This window comes from Narcine bancroftii, chromosome 6 (genome assembly GCF_036971445.1).
Source record: "Narcine bancroftii isolate sNarBan1 chromosome 6, sNarBan1.hap1, whole genome shotgun sequence".
Taxonomy (NCBI): domain Eukaryota; kingdom Metazoa; phylum Chordata; class Chondrichthyes; order Torpediniformes; family Narcinidae; genus Narcine; species Narcine bancroftii.
The window spans coordinates 144,238,598-144,249,134 of record NC_091474.1 but is presented as its reverse complement, the minus strand read 5'-3'; positions in this window follow the sequence as shown (position 1 = coordinate 144,249,134).

The following is a 10,537-nucleotide window of genomic DNA, read 5'->3' as shown; positions in this document are numbered from 1 at the left end:
TGTACCGTTTAACATTCTCCCCTGGTGTTTAACATTCTCCCCTGGTGTTTCTCATGTGTTAATAAAAGTTACATGTGATTCAAGCACTTGTGTCCAGACCTGTCTCTCTGTGAACCCACCGGACCTGATACTATTCTCAATGCAACAACGTCAAAGGACTCACTCCAGGTTGCAGACTGCTGGAGCTGGCTTGTGAGAACCAGGTATCAGAACCAGGATTCGAGAAGGTGCTGAGAGCAAGAAGGGCTCCCAAAGGGCCCTGGGCGCTGAAGGATTCCTCATCGTATCGGAGTTTTGGATCTGAAGGTCTGCTTGCCAATTAATTGAATAGGAGTCTGAGCAGCTGCAGAGAGCACGGGAGTTCTGGAGGTGAATCCACAGAGACTCAATGTCTCTAAGGGGACTTGTTCCCTTTTGCTTCCCTTTCTCTGACTGTAAAGGGCACTGGGCAATGTAAATGTTGAATCTTTTTCTGCCTTATGGCAGATTATTATATTATATTACATACATGACAAGAAATAGTATCTGATTTGATCTAATGGGTTGCAACTTAATTTGCTGGGGATTCATTATGTTGCAAGTAGCTTCCTGTTGTTTGGGGAAGAGTTTATTTTATTTTGCCAGAGGGATAAAAGTGGGAAAAAGGGTCCCAAGAACACTGGAAAGCACAAACAGCATTAGGAAAAAAGTCACAAAAAACAATCTGCGGGAGCTGTATTAGTGGAAGAAATAGAATTTAAAATTTAGACATGCAGCATGGAAACAGACCCTTCTGGCCCATGAGCCTGTGCTACCCAAATACCCCAATTAGCCTACAACCCATGTATGTTTTGAAGGGTGGGAGGAAACTGGAGCTCCCAGAGGAAACCCTCTTGGACACAGGGATAACTACAACTCCTTATGGACAGTGTCGGATTGCAGCCGGTCCTGTAATAGTGTTGAGCTAAGCGCCATGCTAACCGTGCTGACCTTGTTAGCATTTCAGGTCGAAACCCTTCGATTATTTTTCCCCACCTGATGCAGCTCAGCCGCCGAGTTCTTCCAGCAGATTGTTTTATTTTTGGCTCCAAATACCAAGATATCAATCTCTCATCCATCATTAGGATATGCAGCTTATAAATAGGAAAGGCTAGAAAGGAGATAAACTAAAGCAATCCAGGATGGAGTTCATGTTCATAGATGCCTGGAGTATGAGAAACGATGGGAATCCAAGAGACAATGACAAAGGGGGGGAATCATTCAGGAAAGAAATGCTAAGGGGATGAGAAGGGCTAAGGCCAGTGGATGACAGGAGATCTGCCCAGGGTGGATTGGAATTACAGATGATCATCTGGTAAAAGAGTAAGCCAAGCAAAAGGAGGTCTTCAAAGGTGTTTTTTTTTAAATACTTGAAGCGCTCAGCAAGTCTGGCAGTTGTCACAGGAACAGATAACGTTTCAGGTTAGAAAGGCAATCAAGAACATCACTGATCAAATTAGCCCCAGCTAATTACCATACCCCATTTTCACCATCATACTTCAGGAAGCATGCCAAAGAATTGGCAAGGGTGCAAGGACAGATTGACTAGGATGGGGCCAAGGAGAAAGGACCTCAAATTTATGAAGAGGCTGAAGAAATTGTGGTTATTTTCCTCACTGCAAAGAACCTAAAGGTCAATTTATAAGGGATTTTCATAGAGTTAATCAGGAGAAATTATGTCCGGCTGGAAAAGAGTCCATTTCCAGAGGGCATGGATTTGTTAATTTGCCGAATAACCAGAGGTAAAGGTCCATTGCAGGAGGCCATTCATTTCATTGCACCCCTGCTGGCTCAGAGATCGACTCAGTAAATTCTGATGAAAAGTCGCTGACCTGAAATGTTAGCCTGTTTTTTCAGATGTTGTCCAATCTGCTGAGAGTTCCCAGCATTTTCTGATATCCAGTTCATCCCTCAGGAATGAGTCTTTGCTAACAATCTTTTTTCTTAATATAGCAAACTGTTAGATCTAGAATTTTCTGTCTGACAGGGTAATGGGCATTGAATTACAAAAGCAAAGTGGATAAATAGTTGGAGAAAAACTTGTGTTTCCCTGGTCAAAGAAATGGACAGCATAGAACAGGCCTTTTAGCCTAACTCATCCCTGCTGACCAAGTTGGCATTCTGGGCTTGTAGCATTTGGTATATTTGGAGCATATTCTTCAAGCCCTTTCTATCCATGTATCTGTCCAAATAACTTTTTGAATATCAAAGTTGTGCCCACTTCCATAGTTTCCTCTAGCAGTTCATTCCGGATTCAGACAATCCTCTGAGTAAAAAGGTTGCCCACTTAACTTCTTTTTTTGAATCGTCTACTTTGGCGGTTCTCAATCTTTTTCTTTCCACTGACACACCACTTTAAGTAATCCCTATGCCATCAGTGCTCTGTGATTAGTAAGGGATTGCTTAAGGCAGGATGTGAGTGGGAAGGGAAGGTTGAGAATCATTGCTCTAGACCAAATTGTTACTGAAATACTTTGCTTGAGAAAAATTGTCATTGGCCCATTTCCTTTGGAGTTATGAAACTGTGCACATAACGAGTCAATTGGGTACGATTAAAACAGTGATTTTCAAACTTTTTCTTTCCACCCACATGCTACCTTAAGCAATCCTTTACCAATTACAAATCCCCTATGGAATAGGGATTATTTAAAGTGGCGTGTGAGTGGAAAGAAAGGTTGAGAACCACTGATCTACACCATGAAAAGACTATGAATATCCATCTATCACTGCCATCCATGCTGTTGTAAAGGTCTATAAGGTCACCTCTCAGCCTCCTACACTCTTGGGAATAAAGAGCCAGCCTATCCAACCTCCCCCTATCATTCAAGGACTTTAGTCCTGCCAACATTCTGGTGATCTCCTCTGCCTTCCTTCCAATTTAGCGATATCCTCAGATTAGATTGTGGGTGTTGGTTTAATTGACTAATTCTCTCATTGCTGGCAGAGAAATGAAGGGCTTGTAGCAGGCCAAGCGACCGCATGAATAAACGGACTGAATCACTGCAACACGTGGCCGGTCCAAAATGGTGTGGGCTCCCCTTCATTGCCGAGAAGGAGCCCATGCCTAGCGCATGTGTGGACTAAGGAGCCCTCCACTTCTGCGTAGCGACCAGCCGGCTAGAGAATGACACCATGATGCAATGACGTCACTTCGGGAAACTGGCGGGTACATCACTGGAAGTGGGTGGGCCAGTGTGGAGATGTGGCGAATTCAAACCAATGAAATCAGTCTTTCATTCACCCTCATGCTGTGTGGACATCTCTTTACTCGGTAGCACTGCCGCAGCAGTCACTGCAGTGGTGACCCGTATGCCACTCTCATCGATCACATGAGAATCCAGCAACTGGCTGAATCTACAGTTGCAGCTCCCGTGACCAACACAGTGGGCATACATCTCCCGCCGTTCTGGGTGAGTCAGCTCAGGACCTGGCTACAGATGACTGAGTCACAGTTCCACATCAGGGAATCACTTCAGAGGACACCAAGTTCTGGCACATCGTCAGTGCCCTGGATGCTGCCACAGCTGCCAAAGTAAGCTCCTTCACAGAAAACGCACCGATGGAGCATAAGTATGAACAGTTCAGATGTTTCCTCCTTGACACCCTAGAGCTCAGCCAGCACAAGCGCGTCATCAGAATTCTCAACATGCAGAGCCTGGGCGACAGAAACACCTCCCAGCTGATGCACGAGATGGTGTCCCTGGCAGACGGACACACAGACTGTTTCCTGATCGAGGCCCTATTCCTTTCAAAACTACCAGTACACGTATCCTCGGCAGTTTCGGACATGGATTTCAGCACCCAGCACCTTGTAGCCAAGGAAGCAGACAGGCTGTTCTGCACGGCACAGCAGAGCTCCCCCCTCATGCAACCAGTCTACACAATCGGCGCCGCCACCCTGTCCAGTCCACCAGAAACACCAGCGGTAGCCGTGGCACAGCAGCAATGCGAAGGGCGCATGGAGGAGAACAGTGAGTACTGTTTCTACCACTGCCAATGGGGCAGGAATGCCCAGCCGTGCCACCCCCCGTGCTTGTATCCCACCACCAAAACGGTGATGGGAAATGGACAGGCCAGCCCTCGATAGTGGTCTAGATGGTTGGCACATAGAAAGGTCTACTCTACCTCAGAGACCAGAGGACCAAGAGGGACTTCCTCGTCAACACTGTCGTGGTGATTAGTCTCAACCTGCCCACACACTTTGAGGACAGAAACAACACCAAAGGCTTACCCCTGCAAGTGATCAGTGGGTCCTCCATTCCCAGCTATGGGACCCGCCTGATCACCATTCACGTTGCAGACACTGTTTTTCAGTGGGAGTGCACTATCGCAGCTGTGGATAGGCACTTCTCAGAGAACTGCTGGTAGACATGACAAGATGCTGGTTAGTAAACGCCACAACTTTCCAGTCCTTCCCCCTCACCCTACGGAGATGCTCTTTCCTGCCACTGAGGATCCACACCCTCCCTACTGGCCAAATATCCATCTTTTTTGGCATGAACTTCTATGACTCCAACCTGCCATATGGTGTGGAGCACCACATAGAGACTGCCGGCCCCCCGGTGCATGCACGAACCCAGTGCCTCCTGCAAGACAAGCTCCAACAAGCCAAGGCCAAGTTTGCCACCATTGAGGAGTTGGGGATCGTCCGCCATTCCAACAGCCCGTGCTCCACATGATGCAGAAGAGCTCTGGCGGTTGGCGCCCATGTGGCAATTACCAAAATTTAAACGAGGCGAAGATCCAGGACAGGTACCCCATCTCATATGTCCAGGATTTAACCACAAGATTGCAGGGTATTCTCCAAGGTGGACCTCGTAAAGGGGTAACACCAAATCCCGGTACACTGCAGCGACTTCCAGAAGACAGCCATTATCACACCCTTTGGGCTCTTCGAATTCCTAAGAATGCCTTTCAGACTCAAAAACGCGGCTCAGACATTCCAGCGGCTAATGGACTGGTCGGCAGGGACCTCAATTTCATCTTTATTTATCTATACGACATCCTCATCGCCAGCCCCGACGCCAATACCCACAGGATGCACTTCACCTGCCTGTTTGACAGACTGCAGCAGTTCGGGCTCATGGTGAACCGGCCAAGTGCCAGTTTGGCCTGCAAACAATAGACTTCCTGGGGCACCTCAGAGAGCACCACCCCACTACCCGACAAGGTGGAGGCCATTCAGAACTTCCTGAACACTACCAAAGAACTACAGGAGTTCCTGGGGATGGTCAACTTTTACTATCACTTCCTCTCGGGAATGGCCACCCTCATGCAGCCCCTGTTCAGCGTCATCAAACTCGGCTACTCGACGCTGCAATGGACACCGGAGGCCACAAAAGCTTTTCACACCACCAAGACAGCACTGGCAAAGGCCACTGCCCTGGCACATCTGGATCCCACCTCCCCCCTGGCCTTCACAACGGACGCTTCAGACAGAGCAGTGGGTATGGTGCTAGAGCAATGGGTCGACGAGCACTGGCGACCCCTTGCTTTCTTCAGTAAAGCACCTCTGAACACCAGAGCTCAAATACAGCGTGTTCAGCCAGAAACTGCTGGCCTTGTACCTGGTGATACGGCATTTCCACTACATGCTAGAGGGGAGAGTCTTCATTGCCTACACAGACCACAAACCATTGACCTACACGCTCACCAAGGTCTCAGACCCGTGGTTGGCAGACAACAACGGTACCTCTCCTATATATTGGAATTCACCATGGATATCCGCCACATCGCCAGCATAGCCAAAGTAGTAGCCGACGTACTGTCCCAGCCCACTGTCGCCACAACCTGCAGAGGCCTCGACATCGCCCAGCTCGCCAAGAACCAGAGGGAAGATGCAGATGTCCAGGCATACCGGATGGCCATCACCAGCCTGAAGGGCAGAGACGTTTGCCCCACACCAGGAGAACTGACCCTGCTGTGCGACATCTACACCAGATGCCCAAGGCCGATCCTACCTGCTATCTGGCAGCGGCAGGCTTTTGATCAGATACATGGTTTAACCCACCCCTCCATAAGGTCCATGGCCTGCCTGCTCTCAGACAAGTTTGTGTGGCATGGACTCCATCGAGACATTATCCTGTGGGCCAGCGCGCCAAGGTGCATTAGCACACCAAAGCCGCCCTCCAGATTTTCGAGCCAATGCAACACAGATTCAAACATGCTTATGTTGGCATCATCGGCCCCCTCCTAGTGAGCCAAGGTATCAGTTCAACCATCGACAGATTCACCCTCTGGCCAAAGGCGATACTCATGGCTGCGTGCGACACCGAGATGTACACCCTGGGTCACCCATCTTGGAGTCTCGACCCACATCACATCAGACCAAGGAGCCCAGTTCACCTCCTCCCTCTGGTTCAACCTTGTGTAATTCTGCGGCTGCCAGGTCCACCATACGACAGCCTACCATCCCCAAGCAAACGGAATGGTCGAATGGTTCCACTGCCACCTGAAGTCTGCGTTGAAAGCCTGACTGACCGGGCTGAACTTGATGGACAAGCTTCCATGGGTACTGATTGGGATCCACATGGCACTGAAGGAGGATCTGCCAACATCGTCCACAGAGATGGTGTACGATGCACTGCTCTCCATCCCAGGGGACCTACATTTCCATCCCCCCAGCACATTAGATGTCCTGCACAGGCTGAGAGAGCAAGCAGGTGAACAATCCTGTCCCTCCCCCTCAACCGCCACTGTCCAGACACAGCTCGCCACCCTGCCATGATCCAGGGGATTTGTAGTCCACCCACTATGTTTTCATACACAGAGGACTGCAAGGGACCCCCCTACAAAGCCCATACAAAGGCCTTTTCGAGGTACTGCAGAGAGACAGTGTGGTGTTCACATTGGACATTGGTGGCCAAAAGGACAGATTCACAGTCAACCGCCTCAAATTCATGCACCTGGACTCTGACCTTCCGGCCCTGGGCCCCTGGGTCAAACACAGAGGTAGACCGCCCAAAGACTGTAAGTCAGACAGCTTAGAGAACAGCAGTCTAGTGGGCTGAGGGACCGTGTGAGTAAACGGGCTAAATCGCCGCAACACGCAGCTGGTCCAAGATGGCGCGGGCTCCCCTTCACTGCTGAGAAGGAGCCGGTACCTAGCGCCATGTGTGGGCTAAGAGGCCTTCCACTTCCGCAACCACGACTCGATGACATCACCGGAAGTGGGTGGGCCAGCGCAGAGACGCGGCGAATTCAAACCAATAAAGTCATTCTTTGATTCACCCTCACACTGTGTGGACGTCCCTTTACCCGGTAGCACTGCTGCAGCAGACGCTACAGGTTAAAAGTGATTCTTGTTCTGTATCATCCATTAAACCATATAAACACTATTTTGATATTCATCCCCAAAGCTAATTTATATTCACTGATTACTGCATAACATTATAATGCAATGTTGAATTATAAAATGTTGTTACACAGACTCCTTACAAAGGGTACACAATTTTAATTTTCTTAACTGTAATTTAAGAAAATTAGAGTGAAATATTTGGGAGTGTTGGTAAAATCCCTTATGTTGTGCACACAACTATTGTGGAATGGAAGCATTTGGGATGCTGTCACCTCCTTTGTGTCCAGGCATCAGGAACACACAGAAATCTGTGTATACATCAGGGAGCGTAGAGCATCTCATAAACTACCCACCCACCTGCCCGCCTGCCCGACTAACTATCTGATGCCCATCTGTGCGAGAGTGCATCCTCATTGGTCATCTCAGAAGGCACTAAAGCAGAATGGAAGCAAGTAGTCCTTGATCCCAAGTGACTGCCCAGGGAAACCCAAGTTGCAATTACTATAACGGTGAACATTACTTATTAATGTTAACAGTTGCATGCTTCTATCTCACCATTTGACCTCACTGTGTCAGAAAACAATTGCCAGACACACATTGACAAGTTTTGGCTCAAAGATCTTGGAAAAAAAACATGTTCCAGCCACAAAAAGAGAAGGGGATCACACAAAGCCAACTGATGTTAGTTCACTCCCATAGACAGCATTAAATACATGAAAACATTGGCAGAAGCCTGCCCTTCATTTTTCTTCACATGCACCCTTGGTTATGTTGCAGCAGAATCTAAAGCCGGGGCCACATTTAGCTTAAACAAGGAGGGAAGATCGTTAAACCAAAAGAACAATTGCTGTTTATGGATTGGCTCGCACATTAGAAAGCTGCACTTATTAAATAATAGCAATAATGTGGGAGTGGGAAATAAAAATCAGTGGACCATTTATGGTTCTACCTTCCACTATTTTTTTTACCATAGTGGCTTGCACAATGCTGTTAGAGTGCCTGCAACCAGGGTGGGAATCCAGCCCTGTTTGTAAGGAGTTTGTACGGTCTCCCCATATCCACGTGGGTTTCCTCCAGGTGCTCCAGTTTGGTCACACCATTCAAAACGTACCAGGGTTGTAGGTCAATTGGGTGAAAAAGGCCTGTTACTGTGCTCTATATCTAAATTTTAAAATTAAAAAAAAATTAAATTTAAAATCATCCACATGATAAATAACAAATTTGCCACTGTGAAACATTCTGAGGCATTTGAGAGAAGCAACATCAAATTTTGATTGACCTATGAAGAGAGAGGTCTTCCTTGTAGCACACAAGTTAGAAGTTTACATTAATATTTACATCCGAGTTATCTTTTAAAAGCAACAATATTATATGGTTATTATTGGACCTATTTTGTAATTTACAGGACTGAAGTCACTTCCAAAGATGCTAATGGAAACCCAATTGTAATTTTGTATTTTACGAGATGTCTCAGGGGAGGCATCTCCTAACCTATTTGTTTAATATTCACACCAGTATTGTCAGGTCTACTGCAATGCAGACCAGCTGCAGGTGAGAGGTGTTCAAAATACTTTCAATGTGCTATGAAGTCCCATGCAAAAACCAGTACCTTAACGGGGACTCCAGCAGTATTCTGTAAATGGGCTGTTAATCTTTGTTGCTGATTGATCAGGGTGTAAAGGCACCTGTTTGCTATCCCGTTCATGAGTTGATAACAGCTTTAGTAGTACTATGATGTGCAGGTGGATCTCATTTGAGGAGACATAAATTCTTTATTGTGGTCTTGGTGTTAGAAAGTTAAGCTTGGTTAGATTTTAACAAGGTTGAGACCCCTGCAAGGATAACCCTTTCTCCATTAAACTTCTCATGATTTATGGAATTGGATTTGCATTTTAATGCTCAGCGCAGATCCAGATGGAGGTGACTAGCCGATGAGACCAAATCTATATTCAATGTTTTTCCAATTGCAAGTCAGCTGTTGCAGCTTGTATGTTAGTAAAACACGAAAGTCTGCAGACAGTGATTGAAGTAAGCACACAATGATGGAGAAACTCAACAGGTCAAACAGAGTATTTTTATGACAAAGATATTAGAGATACATAATCAGTGGTTCATGCTTAAGTCCTTCAATGTGTTCTATAATTTGGCTTCTCTTATTCAGATTCGCAGGAAAGATTTAATTTGATATGATTTTCTATTGACACCAAAATGGCTACATCTTCCTTGTTCTGTTTTAAGCCTGCTCCTACACCATGAGGAAGTCCTAGTACAGCTGGCACAATTGTTGATTTCACTGGTTCTAACATAATTTCCCTTAAAGGGAGATTGTTTTAAGTGCGAGTTCACAATTCCTTGTAATAAAATCATATCAGGTAAAGAAAGCAGCTGTCTGGACATTAAACTGCAGGTGTGTTTAAGCCTTAGCAACAGGGCAAAATTGTTGTAAAATTAATAGGCCTCTTTTCCATTAAAATATCTAAGTATGTCAAATATTGTAAACTGCAAAAAACAGAGTAATGTGCTGAAATGTTTCTTGAGAGGTTAGGACCATTTGCTGACATTATGGACCACTGATAGGAAGACGCAAGTTGGGATACAGCATGGCAGCTGGTGAACCTTGATTCAAGTGTGCAAAGAAGATTTTCTAGGATTTTGCTGGGTCTTCAGGAGATGAGTTAGAGGTTTAACGATTAAACAGGTTAGGACTTTATCCTTGGAGTGAAGAAGAATGAGGGGAGATTTGCTGGAGGTTAACAAGATTACCAGAGGTATAGTCAGACTGGATGCAGGTAGGCTTTTCCCACTTAGATCGGATGAGATAAATATGAAGGTTTTAAACTGAAAGGGGAAAGGTTTAGGGGGAACTCAGAGAGTTGTGGGAGTGTGGAATAGGTTGTCATCTGATGTGGTGAATGCAGGCTTGATCTTGAGTTTTAAAAATAGATTGGATAGATACATGAATGGGAGAGGTCTGGAGGGTTATGGAGTGGGAGCAGGTCAGTGGGACTAGCGAAATAGTGGTCAGCACAGACTAGAAGGACTGAATGGCCAGTTTCCTGTGCTGTCGAGTTCAATGGTTCTAAGTAATGAAATAAACCTGGAATTACTAATCCTTGAAACCTTAAAACTACCAGATTGTCGGAAGACCTATCTAGCTTGTCAGTATCCTTCAGGGTAGGAAACCTGATTTCTCTTTTAGCATCTCTCATTTGTGACAAATCA